The 20,529-nt window shown below is 48.8% G+C and overlaps 1 protein-coding gene across 1 annotated transcript in view; it reads left to right on the top strand.

Moving 5' to 3' along the window:
• numbl (NUMB like endocytic adaptor protein) overlaps window positions 1-20,529 on the top strand; it is a 49,592-nt gene that overhangs the window by 1,226 nt on the left and 27,837 nt on the right. The gene's annotated exons all lie outside the window — the stretch shown is intronic.

Below are 20,529 nucleotides of genomic sequence, written 5' to 3'. Positions count from 1 at the left end.
TGTGTGTGCCCGGAAAAGCCCTGTCCGATGTCAGTGCTTTAGTGTGTTCTCCTGTGTTAGTCAGCTGAGGGATATAGCAGCTTGAACCACAATAGCACAGGGTCAAAGGACAAGCAGGATGGGCTGTGACGCTGAGGAAGGACGTGACTCCCTTTGTAGTAATCAGGGGGTGAGCCTCAAGAATACACAGCAGGCTCCAGGATTACATCACACTGCTACCAGCCAAAACACTAATGAGTTTGAATTAAACTTTGGTTGTTCTGTAGACTAAAATAAAATGTCTGCTTGCACATGCATGTGTACATGAACAGTAAAACCATTTTATTCAATGTTCTACTCTTACACAGAATCTCAGAACATCAGACAGAAATATTTGAGTAAATATGTCATTACTTCCACTAAGAGCTTGCTAATACACTTTATGAAGTCAAAATAATATATCAGCCTATTTCTGCTACATTAGATTATACTATTAAAATGTAATGATTATACTATATGTCAGAATTTTGTGATTTCAGTGGGGCTTTAGATAAAAAGGAATAAATGAAAAATTTGATAGGTAGGACTGTTATAAGATCACAAGGTTTGTGCATCACAGGGTAAAATAACTACAAATGCAGCAGATGTTAGAGAAACAGAGAAACAAACGCAGAGAAACAAACGTGGAGAAAAAGAAACAGAAACAGAGAAGTGGAGAAATAGAAACGCGGAGATACAGAAGCGGAGAAACGGAGAAACACAGAGAAACAAACAAACATGGAGAAACAAACAGAACGTGGAGAAATAGCTTCTAGTGAAACTGACTCATCTGAACAGCATCTAGACAACAGCATAGTGTTGGTTAATATCAAGTGTTAAACTTTCAAACTGAGTATCTCAGCCATTAAAAGCTGTTTAATGTAGCCTGGTCTCTTAGAGTGCATCTTACTAATCCAACTAATTGAGTTTGGTAAAATTAGATTTAGGTAAAATAAACATAATTCAGTGAAATCCTCAAACCTTTTCATTGAAATGTTGTGAAGAGGATAACAGTTATGCCTTTGTAAGTAACTTCCAAATTGTCATGTTAATGTACACAGAAATACAAAAAGCCAAAACAAGTGTATCCTGGTTAGTTTTAAAAGCCTACGAGACTTTGAAAAAGATTAAATTGTCTTCACCAGTTTACATCGTTTTGTAATTGTATAACACAAAATTGTATAACATTTGCAGTCTGATTTATTGCCTTTGATGTGGCACACAGGACATGTGCAGAGATTTGGTTCCACATGGAGAGCCTGAGGTTCATCAAGGATAATGGCGTTTTATTTTGTGGTTTGTGATAAAGACAGAATAAGAATATCATGTAAGGATATTTAGAGGCTGTTTTCAGAAGGCCATGCTTATGTGGTGAGATGAAATCCAAAAATACATAGAACACAGATATTAAAGCACCTGTGTGTTATGGGGTTAGCTCCATAAAGCACCTGGACATGATGGCTTACAACCATGTCAGAACCATTAGACCCTCTGTGCGTGCGTGTGATTACATATTCCAGTGTCAGTCTGCTTCAGTGCGTTTCCGTCATGCTGAAGTGGGAGCTGCGTTTTCCCTGCAGCCTCTCGGCACGCTGATAGCAGCAGCAGTGTGGGCTCACATCTGCCTCCCTGACTTGACACACACGCACACACACACACACACACACACACACACGCACGCACACACACATAGCACGCTGGCACGCACACGCATGCACAGACGCACACACGCACGCACACACACACCTCTGATATTATCTAAAAAAGATGAGAGCTGCAGATCACTAACAGTGCAGGACACACACCATCACAGGAAAATAAATAAATTGGGAAAACCTACATTCAGTTAAAATGGAAAACACAGAGTCCAGTTACTATGGATTATAACATTGTGTAGTAATGAGGGTTGTTACACGTAGTAATATGGATTATAACATATATGATGTTCTAAGTCATTGTATTATTCTGAGTAATTCTGGCACATAGCCAACTGAAGAACAGGTTAAATGATGCTAGTCTGGATTTAGTCATCTAAACACTGCTGCTGTCTAAACACCACTGCTGTCTAAACACTGCTGCTGTCTAAACACCACTGCTATCTAAACACTACAGCTGTCTAAACACCACTGCTATCTAAACACTGCTGCTGTCTAAACACCACTGCTATTTAAACACTGCAGCTGTCTGCTGTTTCATGAGGCATAGTGAGAGGGAAGTCTGGATACAGCTGTTGTTGCCAATGCAATGTTACTCCTTTCTTCCTGGATACAGATAATACAGGTGAAGAGTGACTGAGGGGACTGGCTGGTCATCACTCACAGTGCTGCTCTCTCCTCCATCACTCACATCACTCACAGTGCTGCTCTCTCCTCCATCACTCACAGTGCTGCTCTCTCCTCCATCACTCACATCACTCACAGTGCTGCTCTCTCCTCCATCACTCACAGTGCTACTCTCTCCTGCATCACTCAGAGTGCTGCTCTCTCCTCCATCACTCATATCACTCACAGTGCTGCTCTCTCCTCCATCACTCACATCACTCACAGTGCTGCTCTCTCCTCCATCACTCACAGTGCTGCTGTCTCCTCTATCACTCACAGTGCTACTCTCTCCTGCATCACTCAGAGTGCTGCTCTCTCCTCCATCACTCATATCACTCACAGTGCTGCTGTCTCCTCCATCACTCACGGTGCTGCTGTCTCCTCCATCACTCACAGTGCTGCTCTCGCCTCCATCACTCATATCACTCACAGTGCTGGTCTCTCCTCCATCACTCACATCACTCACAGTACTGCTCTCTCCCCCATCACTCACAGTGCTGCTGTCTCCTCCATCACTCACAGTGCTGCTCTCTCCTCCATCACTCATATCACTCACAGTGCTGCTGTCTCCTCCCATCACTCACAGTGCTGCTCTCTCCTCCATCACTCATATCACTCACAGTGCTGCTCTCTCCTCCATCACTCACAGTGCTGCTCTCTCCTCCATCACTCATATCACTCACAGTGCTGGTCTCTCCTCCATCACTCACATCACTCACAGTGCTGCTGTCTCCTCCATCACTCACAGTACTGCTCTCTCCTCCATCACTCACAATGCTGCTCTCTCCTCCATCACTCACATCACTCACAGTGCTGGTCTCTCCTCCATCACTCACAGTGCTGCTGTCTCCTCCATCACTCACAGTACTGCTCTCTCCTCCATCACTCACAATGCTGCTCTCTCCTCCATCACTCACATCACTCACAGTGCTGCTCTCTCCTCCATCACTCATATCACTCACAGTACTGCTCTCTCCTCCATCACTCACAGTGCTGCTCTCTCCTCCATCACTCACAGTGCTGCTCTCTCCTCCATCACTCACAGTGCTGCTCTCTCCTCCATCACTCATATCACTCACAGTGCTGCTGTCTCCTCCATCACTCACAGTGCTGCTTTCTCCTCCATCACTCACATCACTCACAGTGCTGCTCTCTCCTCCATCACTCACAGTGCTGCTGTCTCCTCCATCACTCACAGTGTTACTCTCTCCTCCATCACTCACAGTGCTGCTCTCTCCTCCATCACTCATATCACTCACAGTGCTGCTCTCTCCTCCATCACTCACAGTGCTGCTGTCTCCTCCATCACTCACAGTGCTGCTCTCTCCTCCATCACTCACAGTGCTACTCTCTCCTCCATCACTCACATCACTCACAGTGCTGCTCTCTTCTCCATCACTCACAGTGCTGCTCTCTCCTCCATCACTCACAGTGCTGCTCGCTCCTCCATCACTCACAGTGCTGCTCTCTCCTCCATCACTCACATCACTCACAGTGCTGCTCTCTTCTCCATCACTCACAGTGCTGCTCTCTCCTCCATCACTCACATCACTCACAGTGCTGCTCTCTTCTCCATCACTCACAGTGCTGCTCTCTCCTCCATCACTCACAGTGCTGCTCGCTCCTCCATCACTCACAGTGCTGCTCTCTCCTCCATCACTCACATCACTCACAGTGCTGCTCTCTCCTCCACTCACATCACTCACAGTGCTGCTGTCTCCTCCATCACTCACAGTGCTGCTCTCTCCTCCATCACTCACAGTGCTGCTCTCTCCTCCATCACTCATATCACTCACAGTGCTGGTCTCTCCTCCATCACTCACATCACTCACAGTGCTGCTCTCTCCTCCATCAGTCACAGTGCTGCTCTCTCCTCCATCACTCACATCACTCACAGTGCTGCTGTCTCCTCCATCACTCACAGTGCTGCTGTCTCCTCCATCACTCACAGTGCTGCTCTCTCCTCCATCACTCACATCACTCACAGTGCTGCTGTCTCCTCCATCACTCAGAGTGCTGCTCTCTCCTCCATCACTCATATCACACAGTGCTGCTGTCTCCTCCATCACTCACAGTGCTGCTCTCTCCCCCATCACTCACAGTGCTGCTTTCTCCTCCATCACTCACATCACTCACAGTGCTGCTCTCTCCTCCATCACTCACAGTGCTGCTGTCTCCTCCATCACTCACAGTACTGCTCTCTCCTCCATCACTCACAGTGCTGCTCTCTCCTCCATCACTCACATCATTCAGTGCTGGTCTCTCCTCCATCACTCACATCACTCACAGTGCTGCTCTCTCCTCCATCACTCACAGTGCTGCTCTCTCCTCCATCACTCACATCACTCACAGTGCTGCTGTCTCCTCCATCACTCACAGTGCTGCTCTCTCCTCCATCACTCATATCACTCACAGTGCTGCTGTCTCCTCCATCACTCACAGTACTGCTCTCTCCTCCATCACTCACAGTGCTGCTCTCTCCTCCATCACTCACATCACTCACAGTACTGCTGTCTCCTCCATCACTCATATCACTCACAGTGCTGTTCTCTCCTCGATCACTCACAGTGCTGCTCTCTTCTCCATCACTCATATCACTCACAGTGCTGGTCTCTCCTCCATCACTCACATCACTCACAGTGCTGCTCTCTCCTCCATCACTGACAGTGCTGCTCTCTCCTCCATCACTCACATCACTCACAGTGCTGCTGTCTCCTCATCACTCACAGTGCTGCTGTCTCCTCCATCACTCACAGTGCTGCTCTCTCCTCCATCACTCACAGTGCTGCTCTCTCCTCCATCACTCATATCACTCACAGTGCTGCTGTCTCCTCCATCACTCACAGTGCTGCTCTCTCCTCCATCACTCATAGTGCTGCTTTCTCCTCTATCACTCACATCACTCACAGTGCTGCTCTCTCCTCCATCACTCACAGTGCTGCTGTCTCCTCCATCACTCACAGTGCTGCTCTCTCCTCCATCACTCACAGTGCTGCTCTCTCCTCCATCACTCACATCACTCACAGTGCTGCTGTCTCCTCCATCACTCACAGTACTGCTCTCTCCTCCATCACTCACAATGCTGCTCTCTCCTCCATCACTCACATCACTCACAGTGCTGCTCTCTCCTCCATCACTCATATCACTCACAGTACTGCTCTCTCCTCCATCACTCACAGTGCTGCTCTCTCCTCCATCACTCACAGTGCTGCTCTCTCCTCCATCACTCACAGTGCTGCTCTCTCCTCCATCACTCATATCACTCACAGTGCTGCTGTCTCCTCCATCACTCACAGTGCTGCTTTCTCCTCCATCACTCACATCACTCACAGTGCTGCTCTCTCCTCCATCACTCACAGTGCTGCTGTCTCCTCCATCACTCACAGTTCTGCTCTCTCCTCCATCACTCATATCACTCACAGTGCTGCTGTCTCCTCCATCACTCACAGTGCTGCTGTTTCCTCCATCACTCACAGTACTGCTCTCTCCTCCATCACTCACAGTTCTGCTCTCTCCTCCATCACTCACATCACTCACAGTGCTGCTGTCTCCTCCATCACTCACAGTACTGCTCTCTCCTCCATCACTCACAGTGCTGCTCTCTCCTCCATCACTCATATCACTCACAGTACTGCTCTCTCCTCCATCACTCACAGTGCTGCTCTCTCCTCCATCACTCATATCACTCACAGTGCTGCTGTCTCCTCCATCACTCACACTGCTGCTGTCTCCTCCATTACTCACAGTGCTGCTCTCTCCTCCATCACTCACAGTGCTGCTGTCTCCTCCATCACTCACAGTGTTACTCTCTCCTCCATCACTCACAGTGCTGCTCTCTCCTCCATCACTCATATCACTCACAGTGCTGCTCTCTCCTCCATCACTCACAGTGCTGCTGTCTCCTCCATCACTCACAGTGCTGCTCTCTCCTCCATCACTCACAGTGCTGCTCTCTCCTCCATCACTCACATCACTCACAGTGCTGCTCTCTTCTCCATCACTCACAGTGCTGCTCTCTCCTCCATCACTCACAGTGCTGCTCTCTCCTCCATCACTCACATCACTCACAGTGCTGCTCTCTCCTCCACTCACATCACTCACAGTGCTGCTGTCTCCTCCATCACTCACAGTGCTGCTCTCTCCTCCATCACTCACAGTGCTGCTCTCTCCTCCATCACTCATATCACTCACAGTGCTGGTCTCTCCTCCATCACTCACATCACTCACAGTGCTGCTCTCTCCTCCATCAGTCACAGTGCTGCTCTCTCCTCCATCACTCACATCACTCACAGTGCTGCTGTCTCCTCCATCACTCACAGTACTGCTCTCTCCTCCATCACTCACAGTGCTGCTCTCTCCTCCATCACTCAAATCACTCAGTGCTGCTCTCTCCTCCAACACTCACATCACTCACAGTGCTGCTCTCTCCTCTATCACTCACAGTGCTGCTCTCTCCTCCATCACTCACATCACTCACAGTGCTGCTGTCTCCTCCATCACTCACAGTGCTGGTCTCTCCTCCATCACTCACATCACTCACAGTGCTGCTCTCTCCTCCATCACTCACAGTGCTGCTCTCTCCTCCATCACTCACATCACTCACAGTGCTGCTGTCTCCTCCATCACTCACAGTGCTGCTGTCTCCTCCATCACTCACAGTGCTGCTCTCTCCTCCATCACTCACATCACTCACAGTGCTGCTGTCTCCTCCATCACTCACAGTGCTGCTGTCTCCTCCATCACTCACAGTGCTGCTCTCTCCTCCATCACTCACAGTGCTGCTCTCTCCTCCATCACTCACAGTGCTGCTGTCTCCTCCATCACTCACATCACTCACAGTGCTGCTGTCTCCTCCATCACTCACAGTGCTGCTTTCTCCTCCATCACTCACATCACTCACAGTGCTGCTCTCTCCTCCATCACTCACAGTGCTGCTGTCTCCTCCATCACTCACGGTACTGCTCTCTCCTCCATCACTCACAGTGCTGCTCTCTCCTCCATCACTCACATCACTCAGTGCTGGTCTCTCCTCCATCACTCACATCACTCACAGTGCTGCTCTCTCCTCCATCACTCACAGTGCTGTTCTCTCCTCCATCACTCACATCACTCACAGTGCTGCTGTCTCCTCCATCACTCACAGTGCTGCTCTCTCCTCCATCACTCATATCACTCACAGTGCTGCTGTCTCCTCCATCACTCACAGTACTGCTCTCTCCTCCATCACTCACAGTGCTGCTCTCTCCTCCATCACTCACATCACTCACAGTACTGCTGTCTCCTCCATCACTCATATCACTCACAGTGCTGTTCTCTCCTCCATCACTCACAGTGCTGCTCTCTTCTCCATCACTCATATCACTCACAATGCTGGTCTCTCCTCCATCACTCACATCACTCACAGTGCTGCTCTCTCCTCCATCACTCACAGTGCTGCTGTCTCCTCCATCACTCACATCACTCACAGTGCTGCTGTCTCCTCCATCACTCACAGTGCTTCTGTCTCCTCCATCACTCACAGTGCTGCTCTCTCCTCCATCACTCACATCACTCACAGTGCTGCTGTCTCCTCCTTCACTCACAGTGCTGCTGTCTCCTCCATCACTCACAGTGCTGCTCTCTCCTCCATCACTCACAGTGCTGCTCTCTCCTCCATCACTCACATCACTCACAGTGCTGCTGTCTCCTCCATCACTCACAGTGCTGCTCTCTCCTCCATCACTCACAGTGCTGCTCTCTCCTCCATCACTCATATCACTCACAGTGCTGGTCTCTCCTCCATCACTCACATCACTCACAGTGCTGCTCTCTCCTCCATCACTCACAGTGCTGCTCTCTCCTCCATCACTCACATCACTCACAGTGCTGCTGTCTCCTCCATCACTCACAGTTCTGCTCTCTCCTCCATCACTCATATCACTCACAGTGCTGCTGTCTCCTCCATCACTCACAGTGCTGCTGTTTCCTCCATCACTCACAGTACTGCTCTCTCCTCCATCACTCACAGTTCTGCTCTCTCCTCCATCACTCACATCACTCACAGTGCTGCTGTCTCCTCCATCACTCACATCACTCACAGTGCTGCTCTCTCCTCCATCACTCACAGTGCTGCTCTCTCCTCCATCACTCACATCACTCACAGTGCTGTTGTCTCCTCCATCACTCACAGTGCTGCTCTCTCCTCCATCACTCATATCACTCACAGTGCTGCTGTCTCCTCCATCACTCACAGTGCTGCTGTCTCCTCCATCACTCACAGTACTGCTCTCTCCTCCATCACTCACAGTGCTGCTCTCTCCTCCATCACTCACATCACTCACAGTGCTGCTGTCTCCTCCATCACTCATATCACTCACAGTGCTGTTCTCTCCTCCATCACTCACAGTGCTGCTCTCTCCTCCATCACTCACAGTGCTGCTGTCTCCTCCATCACTCACAGTGCTGCTCTCTCCTCCATCACTCATATCACTCACAGTGCTGCTCTCTCCTCCATCACTCACAGTGCTGCTGTCTCCTCCATCACTCATATCACTCACAGTGCTGTTCTCTCCTCCATCACTCACTGTGCTGCTGTCTTCTCCATCACTCACAGTACTGCTCTCTCCTCCATCACTCACAGTGCTGCTCTCTCCTCCATCACTCACATCACTCACAGTGCTGCTCTCTCCTCCATCACTCATATCACTCACAGTGCTGTTCTCTCCTCCATCACTCACAGTGCTGTTCTCTCCTCCATCACTCACAGTGCTGCTGTCTCCTCCATCACTCACAGTGCTGCTCTCTCCTCCATCACTCACATCACTCACAGTGCCTTCATGTTCCTCAGTGTCCATCCTGCTCCCAGTTCCACAGGCCTGGCAGAGCTCAGGCCGTGTCCTGACATGTGGAGGCTGAGGCTGGCACTCCGCAGGCAGCGTGACCGGGTGAGAAGGGGCAGGCAGAAGGAGGGTTACTCTGCAGGTGCAGAATGCTGTACACAGGCAAGTCAAGCATGTGGGTGTTCCCATGTTTCTGGGAAGTGAAGAAAGTGGATATGTCTTTGTGGTAGGGTAGGGGATCAGAGCACCTTCCACATGGGTCACTTTGACTGGCTCCTGTTTCTACATGTGTACTTAGAGACAGAGCGCGCGTCTGTGTGGCGTCTGTGTGACGGGAGGCAGGCGTGTTGGTTGTCTGTCTCTCTCAATAACCTGATAGAAATGTTCATGGTAATGTCAGTCTGCTTTCTTACTGGTACTTACTGTCAGTCTTTCTTACTGTCAGTGACTTCTTACTGGTACAATAATGAGGAAGATTTTACACTATATGTAGTGCCACAATGCACAGTATACAGTAAATACTGCAAAACAGTGTCCTCTCACTCAGTCATCTCTGTGCTCGGTATCTGGGATGGGATGTACCCTGTGTGCAGAAGTCAGAGAATGTCAGGGAATGTCACCTGTGTCTGTACCAGAGGTCTAGTTTTTAGGGGACAGGGAAGGGGAGGACCTACTCACACTACTCATATACTGTGTGAGGTTGGGTGGTGTGTGATGTCCCCTCACACTACTCATATACTGTGTGAGGTTGGGTGGTGTGTGTGATGTCCCCTCACACTACACATATACTGTGTGAGGTTGGGTGGTGTGTGTGATGTCCCCTCACACTACTCATATACTGTGTGAGGTTGGGTGGTGTGTGTGATGTCCCCTCACACTACACATATACTGTGTGAGGTTGGTTGGTGTGTGTGATGTCCCCTCACACTACACATATACTGTGTGAGGTTGGGTGGTGTGTGTGATGTCCCCTCACACTACTCATATACTGTGTGAGGTTGGGTGGTGTGTGTGATGTCCCCTCACACTACTCATATACTGTGTGAGGTTGGTTGGTGTGTGTGATGTCCCCTCACACTACTCATATACTGTGTGAGGTTGGGTGGTGTGTGTGATGTCCCCTCACACTACTCATATACTGTGTGAGGTTGGGTGGTGTGTGATGTCCCCTCACACTACTCATATACTGTGTGAGGTTGGGTGGTGTGTGATGTCCCCTCACACTACTCATATACTGTGTGAGGTTAGGTGGTGTGTGTGATGTCCACTCACACTACTCATATAATGTGTGAGGTTGGTTGGTGTGAGTGATGTCCCCTCACACTACTCATATACTGTGTGAGGTTGGTTGGTGTGAGTGATGTCCCCTCACACTACTCATATACTGTGTGAGGTTGGTTGGTGTGAGTGATGTCCCCTCACACTACTCATATAATGTGTGAGGTTGGTTGGTGTGAGTGATGTCCCCTCACACTACTCATATACTGTGTGAGGTTGGTTGGTGTGAGTGATGTCCCCTCACACTACTCATATACTGTGTGAGGTTGGTTGGTGTGAGTGATGTCCCCTCACACTACTCATATAATGTGTGAGGTTAGGTGGTGTGTGTGATGTCCACTCAGACTACTCATATAATGTGTGAGATTGGTTGGTGTGAGTGATGTCCCCCTCACACTACTCATATACTGTGTGAGGTTGGTTGGTGTGTGTGATGTCCCCTCACACTACTCATATACTGTGTGAGGTTGGGTGGTGTGTGATGTCCCCTCACACTACTCATATACTGTGTGAGGTTGGGTGGTGTGTGATGTCCCCTCACACTACTCATATACTGTGTGAGGTTAGGTGGTGTGTGTGATGTCCACTCACACTACTCATATAATGTGTGAGGTTGGTTGGTGTGAGTGATGTCCCCTCACACTACTCATATACTGTGTGAGGTTGGTTGGTGTGAGTGATGTCCCCTCACACTACTCATATACTGTGTGAGGTTGGTTGGTGTGAGTGATGTCCCCTCACACTACTCATATAATGTGTGAGGTTGGTTGGTGTGAGTGATGTCCCCTCACACTACTCATATACTGTGTGAGGTTGGTTGGTGTGAGTGATGTCCCCTCACACTACTCATATACTGTGTGAGGTTGGTTGGTGTGAGTGATGTCCCCTCACACTACTCATATAATGTGTGAGGTTAGGTGGTGTGTGTGATGTCCACTCAGACTACTCATATAATGTGTGAGATTGGTTGGTGTGAGTGATGTCCCCCTCACACTACTCATATACTATGTGAGGTTGGTTGGTGTGAGTGATGTCCCCTCACACTACTCATATACTGTGTGAGGTTGGTTGGTGTGAGTGATGTCCCCTCACACTACTCATATAATGTGTGAGGTTGGGTGGTGTGTGTGATGTCCACTCACACTACTCATATACTGTGTGAGGTTGGTTGGTGTGAGTGATGTCCCCTCACACTACTCATATACTGTGTGAGGTTGGTTGGTGTGAGTGATGTCCCCTCACACTACTCATATAATGTGTGAGGTTGGGTGGTGTGTGTGATGTCCACTCACACTACTCATATACTGTGTGAGGTTGGTTGGTGTGAGTGATGTCCCCTCACACTACTCATATAATGTGTGAGGTTGGGTGGTGTGTGTGATGTCCACTCACACTACTCATATAATGTGTGAGGTTGGTTGGTGTGAGTGATGTCCCCTCACACTACTCATATAATGTGTGAGGTTGGGTGGTGTGTGTGATGTCCACTCACACTACTCATATAATGTGTGAGATTGGTTGGTGTGAGTGATGTCCCCCTCACACTACTCATATAATGTGTGAGGTTGGGTGGTGTGTGTGATGTCCCCTCACACTACTCATATAATGTGTGAGGTTAGGTGGTGTGTGTGATGTCCACTCAGACTACTCATATAATGTGTGAGGTTGGTTGGTGTGAGTGATGTCCCCCTCACACTACTCATATAATGTGTGAGGTTGGCTGGTGTGTGTGATGTCCCCTCACACTACTCATATAATGTGTGAGGTTGGGTGGTGTGAACAGTGTGAATTTGGCATTGATTTGGAGAAACACACCACCAGCGTGTCAGAAAGTGCAGGCAGGGAGAACAGATCTCTCCAGCAGAACAGTTCTGCAGTGCTGCACCTGACCAACATTTCAATGGATCCTCATAGTGAACAAGGCAGAAGGAACGAGTTCCGGATTGGCATCAAATCATTCACATTATAGTCTTAATATGTTTCAGTTGTTGAGTTGCTTTTTGTAGTGAGCCAGCGGCTATGGAATTATTATTTTTTTGGCATTTTGTTTTTTTTTCTACTTTTGTTTCCTTTCACGTATTCTGCTTGGACATTAAGAAACTCTTTGCATATCATTATATAATATTGTTATATATCATAATGTACGCTATAAGCATGTCTGCTAAATACATTATGGTATGTTACCTGTTTTTGCAGAGCCTTTACTCAGTACCATCCCAGTACAGTACTGGTGCATGCAGCTAGTCTTGGCCTTCATATTTACTGTGTTTATTGTGTTGTTTACTTGTGTTTTGTGTTGCATCCTGGGCCTGGAGGAACATAAAGATTATAAAATAAAAGATTATTTCTATACACATCTGAAATGACAGCAAAGCCTCTAGGCTTGACATGAGCTGAGAAAATACACCTAGCGAAGTGTTCAGAGAGAAGCACTTGCAAGGCTGCAGACCGCTGGGAAACACGACTCACTGGGTGCAGTAGTGCATCAGTGAGGCTCGGCAGGAAAGAAACAAAAGAGCAAAACGACAGCGGAGGGGGGGGTGGGTTGGGGGGGTAGAACCCCAGGAGAATCTCGCAATCTTCTCTGTGTTGCGTCTTCTCTCTCCTCAATGCTCCGCTGGTACTCAGCTGCTCTGCTCATGCGCCCCCTCCTCCTCCTGCTCTCTTTCACTTTGGAGGGACCAGAAGATGGAGGTCTGGCGTCTGGCTTCCGGAGCAGCTGCAGGGAGGGGTCGCGGCGGTCCGGCTCAGGGATGAGGTCACTGGGACTGCTGCAAAGCTGCTCAGAGTAGCAGGTTTCGGTGGCCGTGTGCTGTCAGGCCCATTGTATGAGGTGCTAACGTGTGTTTGGGTCGTACCTTTGTGGCCCTGACGGTCAGATTCAGGGATCAGGGGCTGGCGTGCGTGAGTCCCGCTTGCGAAGACGACATTCCTCAGGCACAACCGATGTCGTCCATGATGGCTATGCATTACAGCGGAGGAATGATATCCGTGGTAGTGCGGAACAGCCCATTCTGGAATTTGGGGGGAGATTTGTGTTTGATTTCTTGTGTTTTTTTTATTTGTTTTGTTTATTTGTTTTTTTAATCGCTGCATTTATGGAAAATTTTAGGCCTTGTGTCCTAACACCTGACTGTAGACTGGCGGGAACACTTGTGAGTCCTGTCTTGTGTTTGAGTGTGTGATCGGTTGGTGTGATCTGTAGTCTGCTGTTTCTGACTGACTGGAATCGTCTGAAAATCAGTACACAGTGCATGTTTGTTTCAGATATGGTGTTTTTAAAAATAATTTTGTTTTTAGTTAAGTTTTTAAAAATTATTTTAATAAAATTGCTAATTAGTGATTAACTCTCCGATATGGAAAGGGATGTTAATTTTACATGATTTATTAGTTAAATACTACAATAAAAATTTGTTTTACTAATTTGTGGTATTTTATTTTTTAACACAGATGCCCACTCCTCCTGTGGAACACACTTAAGATGAATTTATCATGTGTTACTGTACACACTTAAGATGAACGTATCATGTGTTCCTGACCTATGGCAAATCACTGAAATCTTAGGCCTTATTGCCATCCTTGGTTTTATTCTCTGGGCATCTACAAGGAATCTAAGCAGAAAAACAAGCAAAGTTTTTTGTTAAACTATTGAGTATCTTTTAATGGTGAAATGAAAAGGTTACTGAACTGTATATAGTTCATGTCACACAGGCTAAACCAGGGACAGGAAAAATTAGTCAAATGAGCTCCATATAAAACGTTATCAATTACAATCTAATTATTATTGAAGAACCTTCGTATATTGTCAGTGTCAATGAATATCACTAAGTAGATTTAACTTCCTAATAAAACATTCTGGAAAGCAAAGAGCCCATTACTTCCTAAATCTTTTCAGAGTGTAATCTGCTGGGCACTAGTAGGACTGCAGGGATGTGTTTAGACTGTTTAAAAGGTTGAATAGCAGGAAGGCGGTGGGACCAGACGGTATCTGCCGGAGGGTCCTCAAAGCCTGCGCAGATCAGCTAGCCCCGGTATTCACCAACATCTTCAATCTCTCCCTGACGCTCGGTATCGTCTCGTCCAGCTTCAAGCGATCCACCATCGTCCCCGTCCCGAAGAAACCTCGACCCTCCGACCTCAATGACTACCGCCCTGTTGCCCTCACATTGGTCGTGATGAAGTGCTTTGAAAAGCTAGTCAGAGACTTCATCACATCTTCACTGCCAGCCTCCATGGACCCACTGCAGTTTGCATACCGCCACAACTGCTCCACTGATGATGCAATTGCACATCTGCTCCACACCACACTGACCCACCTGGACAAAGAGAGGGCTAATTATGTTAAAATGCTGTTTGTTGACTACAGTTCAGCATTTAACACCATCATCCCCTCCCTACTCACTACTAAGTTGGAGGACCTAGGACTGCATCCATCCCTGTGCGACTGGATCTCCAACTTCCTAACAGACAGACCACAATCAGTACAGGTGGGCAACTGTGCCTCATCCACCCTCACCCTCAGCACTGGAGCTCCTCAGGGTTCTGTCCTAAACCCCCTGCTCTACTCACTGTACACCTACGACTGTACAGCCACTTCCAGCTCCACCATCATTGTCATGTTTGCTGAAGATACCGTCATCATGGGCCTGATCTCGGACAACAATGAGAGGGCCTACCTGGAGGAGATTAAACACCTGGAAAACTGGTGCCAGGAAAATAATCTCCTCCTAAACGTCAGTAAGACAAAGGAGCTGATCGTGGATTGCAGCAAGAAGCAGGAGCGGCACTACCAACCTGTGAGGATCAGTGGAACCACGGTGGAGAGAGTAGATAGTTTCAGGTACCTTGGTGTTCACATCTCGCAGGACCTGTCCTGGTCCCGCCATACCAACTCCCTGGCAAAGAAGGCTCGTCAGCATCTTTACCACCTCAGACGCCTAAGAGACTTCAGACTGCCCTCCAAGGTACTGCGGAACTTCTACACCTGCACTATTGAGAGCATCCTCATGGGGAACATCACAGTCTGGTTTGGGAATAGCACCAAGCAGGACAGACAAGCACTCCAAAGGGTAGTGCGTTCAGCAGAGCGCATCACTCACACGGAACTTCCTGATCTGCAGACCATCTACTACAAGCGGTGCCAGACCAAGGCCAGGAGGATTGTGAAGGACCCCACCCATCCCAACAATAGGCTCTTCTCTCTGTTGAGGTCAGGGAAGCGCTTTCGCTCTCCGAAGACCAAGACAGAGAGACTGAAGAGGAGCTTCTTCCCACAGGCCATTCGGGCCCTGAATCAGGGAAACTGATAAACTGTGGGGACTACCACCACCATGTAACATAACTGTATATATATTCAATAACTGTATATATATTCAATTACCCATGTAACAAAAAAAACTGTAAATATGTATTTTTACAAAATGGATCTGTACATTCTGTACATTGTGTATATAAACATAATATACATATATTGTAAATACATTGCTAATATATTTTTGTACATATATAGAATATATATTCCTCTATGCACCCCTGTTTTTTCTTTTTCCTCAGTTTGGACAGAGCACTCTCAACCATTTCACTGTGTTATACTGTGTATGACTATGTATGTGACAAATAAACCAAACTTGACTTGACTTGACGTTAAGGGTTTTGAAGGACTGCACGAGTGCTGTTCGGGAGGTGTCAGACTGGATGAGAGAGAGGCTCCATGCTGTGGACTGACCCAAAGGTGCTAAAGACCCGGAGCAGAGGCAGTCCAGGAAATCTGAAGTGTTTACACATGTTTGTGCTTTTATTCACTTGCATGTATAGTGTAGTTCTATCACAGAAGAAGGGGCAGAAAGTTTGGCCACAAGCCAGCATCGTTTGACACTGATTGAGACATTTTAGGAGATGCTTACGTGATTGGCTTCTTCCATCAGAAGGTGGAGGTTGAAGAGTTATTGTTCTGACTGGCATTACAGATCTGGACTGTTCAAAGGTCAGAGCTCAGTGCCACCTGACTAAGAGCTCGGTGCCACCTGACTCAGAGTTCGGTGCCACCTGACTCAGAGCTCGGTGCCACCTGACTCAGGACTCAGTGCCACCTGACTAAGAGCTTGGTGCCACCTGACTCAGAGTTCGGTGCCACCTGACTCAGAGTTCGGTGCCACCTGACTCAGAGCTCGGTGCCACCTGACTCAGGACTCAGTGCCACCTGACTCAGAGTTCGGTGCCACCTGACTCAGCGCTCGGTGCCACGTGACTCAGGACTCAGTGCCACCTGACTCAGAGCTCATTGCCACCTGACTCAGAGCTCGGTGCCACCTGACTCAGAGCTCGGTGCCACCTGACTCAGAGTTCGGTGCCACCTGACTCAGAGCTCGCTGCCACCTGACTCAGAGTTCACTACCACCTGACTCAGAGCTCAGTGCCACCTGACTCAGAGTTCGGTGCCACCTGACTCAGAGCTCGCTGCCACTTGACTCAGAGTTCGCTGCCACCTGACTCAGGACTCAGTGCTGCCCGACTGTGGCTCTGCTTTGGTGTGAGGTGCAGCCTGCTTCTCCAGACCTCATGGCCTCCTGTCAGCTGGCTCCAGCCGGCTGTGTTTAGCTGGGGCGTGAGACAATGGGAGGGGACATAGCTCAGTGGAAGCACAGCTGGTCCAGTCTCCCTGGAACTAACTGCCATAACAAAGGACCCCTGTGAGGCTTCTAAAAAGGTGCCTGACCAGAAGCCCCTCCCCCCAGGATCAATCAACCCCTCCCCCTCTCAGACGCTCCTATAGATCTGTCCCAGCTGTTTGGGTCGGTTTTATTTCCCATTGTTACAAAGTGACCTCCCTTCCACTGAATTAACCTCTCTGCATATGCATTCAGTGTACCAACAACTACACACACACACATACACATGTTTGGAGTCACACAATCACTTGCACATAAACCCTCTGTATCCTCTGTGTGAGACCCTGGTCACAGTCTGTAAGGTTCTGTGTCCCCAGCATGCGCTACTGTGGATGTGGAGGGAAAGTCTGGAGGCCTGAACAGAATGGATGAAATACTGTAATTTTATTACTGTATATTGTGTTAGTGATTATGCTTTACAGTATATTATAAACACATTGCTGAAGCCGTAACGTGAGCCGGACTGTGTGAATCCACTGATTAGTGCAAACACTAACACAGCCCAGGGGCCAGAATGCTTCTAACACATCATGAAAAGAGCTGGTGGACATTTTGCAACTCTGTGCAGAATCAGCAATGAAGGGGCCAATGTTGCCATAGCAATTAAGCAGTAATATACCGTGCAGCCTGGCTGAGTGTGACGCCGCACGATTCTTCTCTCTTCTTCATTGTTCCACCATTCAGGAACAGCACGTGCCTCAGAATTCAGAGTGGCAGGGTGGGGCCAGGGAGGGGCGGGGCCAGGGAGGGGCGGAGCGAATGAGGGGACCTGGGTGTGGGTGGGATGGGGGAGGGGAGACAGGCCTTTGTGCTGCTGCCATTGTGCTGAACGCATGCTGTCCTCCAGTCCTGACAGACACGCGTGAAGACTAAAGGCAGCACAGCAGATCTCTGGTGATTATTGGGGGGGGTGATTGTCTGAAAAGATGAGACCCAGTGACCATCTGTGATTAATGCGTTAATCCTTTCACACACACACCCCTCACCCACAAGTGTGTGTGTCAGGACACACTTTGGGATCATTGCCTGTCCTCCTGTCTTGTGGAAGTTTGTGAAGTGCTCCTGGAGTGATCAAGCCACACTGCTCACTGGACTCCATCTTTTACCGAAGGCCATTCACATGTTGTTGGTCAGGAGGTTCAATGCCCTTTGGATGTCTCCCTGACTGAACAGAGCCAAATGTAGCTGGGCAGAGGCCTGTCTGAATGAGGCTCTTGTCCGAGTGGAGAGCTCTTTGTTGAGTAGTGACGCTGCCAGCGTGCCCATTCACTATCCTGCAGACATAAACATGTGCTCGCTATGTATTCGCACTGTACTCAAGCTGTGCTCACGCTGTGCTCATCCTGTGCTCGCTATGTATTCGCACTGTACTTGCCCTGTACTTGCCCTGTGCTCACGCTGTGCTCATCCTGTGCTTGCACTGTACTCGCCCTGTACTTGCCCTGTGCTCACGCTGTGCTCATCCTGTGCTCGCACTGTACTCGCCCTGTACTTGCCCTGTGCTCACACTGTGCTCATCCTGTGCTCGTGCTGTACTCGCCCTGTACTTGCCCTGTGCTCACACTGTGCTCATCCTGTGCTCGTGCTGTACTCGCCCTGTACTTGCCCTGTGCTCACGCTGTGCTCATCCTGTGCTCGTGCTGTACTCGCCCTGTGCTCACGCTGTGCTCGTCCTATGCTCACGCTGTGCTCACGCTGTCCTTGTGTCTCCTGCTTCACTGCTCTGCAGACTGCTCTAGTGTTGTGTTTCACTTCAGATCAATACTCTATGTCCAGGAAGGGTGTCCAGCTCTCTGTACAGATATAAAGCGTCCTGTCGATCGGGGCAGTGAGCACCCGTGTGATGAGGTTTTTTGGGAGAAGGTTCGATTGGTGTCGTTTATTTTGAGGTCACGTTTATGGACTCGGTTCTGTCAGGGTCGTATGAACTGCTAATAGCTACAGATATAGCAAACACTCCAGTAAGAACTATTGACTCACTGGAACTTCAGACAGGCCTTAAAGGCCCAGACATTTTGATGCCGAACCATGTGTCTGCTATACTGACTGGCAGAGGTGTGCACACGTTAGCCTGTGAGAGAGAGAGACCAGACTGGGGTCGTTGTTACACTGGCTGTGTCTACCACACTGGACACGTGGCTCCCGGACGCATCTCAGTTCTGTTTAATTATATGCCCTTGGAAGAAGAATTTTTGCAGTCTGTTTGTTTAGTTTTTTTTTTCTCAGTCAAACAAGGTCTGCTTTACAGTCATAACAGACTTTACAAACGACAAATCTGCTGCATTGTTGTCACTGTTGTGAGTTCAGTGATGGTGTGCTGGTGTGATAGCAGGCTGGAGTGATGGTGTGCTGGTGTGCCCCACTGTACTGCATATGCACCTCCACCATGCAGCTCCATGGGGACCCCAGTGCATTGCACACTTCTGGTTGTCCCTAATGAAAAACCAGTTTTACTTCAGCAGCTACTTCTGACACCCTCGACGAGCTGGTTCAGGTGATGTAGAGTAGGGAAAACACACACACACACACACACACACACACTGCTCTGCATCTGTGGATGTCTCGTGTGCCTCTCACCCCACGGGCTGAAACAGCTGTTCCCCTCCATTACCATGACAAAGCTATTCAGCCTTTACCGGACACCGTGAACCACCGCCCGCCAGCCATGTGGCGCCCCAGTCATGTCGGGGGCCATCTGGGGCCTGCCCCTCTCCCCTGTCTCTCTCTCTCTCTCTCTCTCTCTCTCCCCCCTGTCTTCCTGTCTGCCCAGTGTATCGTTACAGTCATAACAGGGCAGAAATAAACACTGCAGAGAGAGATCCAACTGATATGATCAGAACCAATTTATAGCACAGCTAATGTAAACGGGGTGTATTATTATGTTGACTTTGCTTTGTAAATACCAACCTATCCATCTTTCCAACCAACATCAGTCTGTTGTTCACATAATCCAGTGGGAATGAATAGTCATGTCAGCAAACCTCTCATGGGCCTTGACATTACAGCCACACCAACAACAAAAACCTCCACATGACTAGAAATAAAGTAACAGTCTCAAAATATACAACACATTTGAAGAGATGTTAGGAGGAGCACTAGAGTGGTCTTTCACTAGGGTGGGCTATCACTAGAGTGGTCTTTCACTATTTTTTTTTGGGGGGGGGGGGGGTTCCTGTTGCTGTTCAGGGGAGCCCATGACACAACAGTAGGAGGATGTGACAGATCACTGGGCGCTTGCCCTGACCATGGTCAACGACTGTGAGAGGAAAGAACTCAGAGAGAAGGAGAAAGCATGAGGGAGACTGGAGAAGAGAGATCAGCTGAAAGATCCCAGCAGGAAAGAGGTGAGGGACATGAGGTGGGGCAGGATAGGAGCTGAGGCTGTGTAGTGGCACACAAGCACACACGTGAACACACACGTGTGTT

This window comes from Electrophorus electricus, chromosome 17 (assembly GCF_041902795.1).
Source record: "Electrophorus electricus isolate QZ-2024a chromosome 17, ASM4190279v1, whole genome shotgun sequence".
NCBI lineage: Eukaryota > Metazoa > Chordata > Actinopteri > Gymnotiformes > Gymnotidae > Electrophorus > Electrophorus electricus.
Note: the sequence above shows the minus strand (reverse complement) of the source record. Positions and strands in the feature narration are given on the sequence as shown.